Source organism: Eutrigla gurnardus, assembly GCF_963514095.1.
Source record: "Eutrigla gurnardus genome assembly, chromosome: 2".
In the NCBI taxonomy this organism is placed as follows: domain Eukaryota; kingdom Metazoa; phylum Chordata; class Actinopteri; order Perciformes; family Triglidae; genus Eutrigla; species Eutrigla gurnardus.
Window position 1 is genome coordinate 15,027,337 of NC_139916.1, and position 3,421 is coordinate 15,030,757.

Sequence of the window (3,421 nt, forward strand, 5' to 3'; positions counted from 1 at the left end):
TATCTAATTCCTCTCTCCATTAGATAAGCTGCAGGTCTAAAGAATGTCATTTAATCACACCCGTTACTGTCCTATAGATTTGTTCAATCCCAGTGTGATTCTGCTCAGTAATGTTTCTGTCATAAAGTATACAGTAGAATAAACCAAGATTGGTTTTAAAGGTCACAGTGAAATCTGACAACATAAATATGAACGTTACCCAAAAGACTGTATTTTGTATGTATTTATTCTGGGGGGTTTTTCAGCAAAATGAGGATAGCGTCTGTAAAAATAATAATAATAAAAGACAATAGGCTTTACAGAAAAGCTTCTTTCTAAAGTATATTCTTTCTACAGACATGATGATAATCCTAAAACTCTATGCATACCCTTTCATCAGTATGAGATTATTCGGAAAATAAATAAAAAATACATAAATAAATAAAAAGCCAAATTATTTGGGGGGCTTGTCAACAATTTAGGGTAGCTCCAGCCCCCCTAAAATATGCCTAACGATGTCACTGACTGTAAGCATATCTGACAAGGTGGATGTTGTGACTTTCCACCTTTAAATGAGCGTTGTCATATTTCACACCAGATGATGTTGTTATTGTTTTGTGCTTCAGAAGCAACAGCTTGCAACTCAGCTTAGTTACAAACAGCAATCAGGCTAACATCTGATATCCAGCTGACCCAAACAAAATGTGCTGCCCATACATCCAAATTGGTGAAGCTCATAATAAAAGTCAACTGACATGACTGCAGACTTCAACGACGATGCGTTCATTTAATCCTGGGCTATCGGCGCCGAAAGGTCAGTGTGGTCCACAAAGCATGCCACAATACTCGCAGACTGTTGCTACATACTCAGTATCTTTGAAACACGAGCATTTTCCAACCTTTAAATATGACACGTCCAGGGAAAAGCCTATGAGACAAGTGTGACCAGTCTCAATTGTGTGCCTCCTCTAAATGTGATGACTACACACAACGATGCGGCACAATAGTAAGTGGCATAGCCGGGTCCAAATAATCAGCTGAATGAATGCATTTTTCAGAAGCCATTATTCGGATGTGGCGATCCGCGCATAACAAACGTACCCCACAACAAACGGAGGCATCTGGAGGAGGGGGGGAAAGTTCCTTTCACTGAGCTGGCATGATAAGAGCGTCTGTATTTCCACTCCCTTTATCACTTCCCTTCCCAGACAATGGATTGAATTTCAAAAGCCAATAAACAAGGGAGATGTCCATTCTGCATGGCAGTTATCACAAGCCAGCGTCCCACTCTCATTTGCTCACCCCCCTCCCTCCTTCGTTTTCCTTCCCCCTTTTTTTTTCTGAAATGAGTAGGAAAAGAGAGATGGAAATTAAAAGTGGGGAAGGAGAGTTGAGAGAGAAGAAAAGGAGCCGAGGAGATGAGACGCCTTCATGCTCTGGCTATCCTTTCACTGGACTGATAAAGGAAAGCATCAAGGCCAGGAGTGGATGTGTTTTTTCTGTTAACTGAATGAGGCTTTTGAGGGTGATAGTGAGGAGCCGCTCCCCTGAGAGATGTTTGGAGGAACGGGGAGTGGTGAGCCAACATAATAAATATTCTTATCTGTTATTGTCATTGTAATGGGACAGGGCAGAGGGAGGGAGGATGCGACAGCGGATAGCTCTGTCGGTGCCAAGGGACCTGACTGTGTTGACATGCAGAGGAGAGAAAATCAAAGGAGAGGGAAACGTGAGAGAGGCAGGAGAGAGCGGGAGAGATTTTAAGCCAGAGGGAGTTTGAGTGTGATTATTAATGGGTCGTCCTGGTGGGGAAGAGGATATAAACAAGAAAAGGTGACAATGAGGCTTTTCTCCTGCAGCCTATTGCTTTACTGTATCACTCACTGCCAGGTGTTCTCGGCAGGAGGGAGGGAGCGCGCTTAAGTTCTGAGGCATATCATACATAGGCAATTATTTTGGCTTTCTCGTGGCATCACGTTGATTGAGGAAACGGCAGCTGTAAGACTGCGTGACAGCATTTGTAAAAGCAAATTTAACATCAACATCAGTTCTACAATCGGGACATTTGCGAGGACCAATAATGGAGGTCAATTTTTAAACACCGTCTTAAGCCGTTAAACAACTGCAAACCACCTCGACAGCGCCGATCTTTGAGGAGACACAGAAAGTCCAAAGTGGAGGACACTATAACATTACCTGTGTCACGCCCTACACAATTTATACAAATTGGTTCCCTTGAATTAGGACTGGGCGATATTTCAATATGATGATTTATCGTCTTTCAATGGAATTATATCGTGATGAATGTATTGAGATATCCTGAGACACAATAACGTTGCTAATACCAAGCGCATACTAACTGAACTTTCTCTAAAATGATGAGAATAATGTTCATGGTAATATTCTAGTTGTAGTTAAATGTTCCTCTGTCATATTCCTTGAAATATAAAGGTCTTAATGAAATGAGAAAATACTACTTTCATTTGTCAAGTGTTTCATTCACAAAAGAGTAAAGATAAATGTGTGTTTATTTCATGAAGACCATTTACTTATGTAACTACCAGAAAATATGTTATATGATAATATAGATGTAACCCATTTTTCCTTAGTGTTTAAAATCTACACTGAGGTCACACCCAATAAGAATAAAACAGGTCCTAGGTTCTCAGCTAAAGATGGTGAATTTGCTGTGGTTCTTCTCTACCGAATTAAACAAGGGACTTTATCACTTGAGTGCGAAACAAAAGGGAATGTCATGTAACTAGCGCGGTACTATGCTATGCCCTAGCATAAAATTATGTAAGCCCTCAGAAATCAAATAAATACAGTTTACTCTGAAAGAATGTTAACGAACAATATGTAAAAGGTAAGACAACCATTTATTTGGATTTAAACCTCCTTAAATCTTTGGAATAATACCTGGAGAAATGCTTCAGACAAGGATAAGTATATAGAAAACAACAAGAAACAACATTTCCTGTACCAACGTCTTTTCACAGTTCACATAGAAATAGAAAAGAAGTGATAATGCTACCACTGAAAAGTTAACCCAAGCGCTTGGATAATTTTCTCTAACAGTTGGGGCCCATTCGTAGCGTTGGTGCACATGAAGTTTTATCCGGTCACAAGACGTTAAACTTGGAAACCAGGACAGTTCACACAGTCTGCTTTAAAACAGTCCCGTCTCTCGGTTCAGTTCCAATGTCAAGTACTCACGCAACCTCCAGTCGCAGATGCAAGATGGCGTTAGCCAGCCAGGCCGTAGAGCGATGTCCAGACAGCTCCGCGACGACTCCCGTAGCCCGGGCTCCCAGCAACACGTCCTCGCTCTCTGCTGTACCTCGTCCGCCGTCCGCTCCGTCCTCACGACCCGCACGAACGTCGTTCCTCGTGTCCGTGTTGTGAAGCAGGCTAGCTCTCTGCCACCGAGCTAACTCACCAC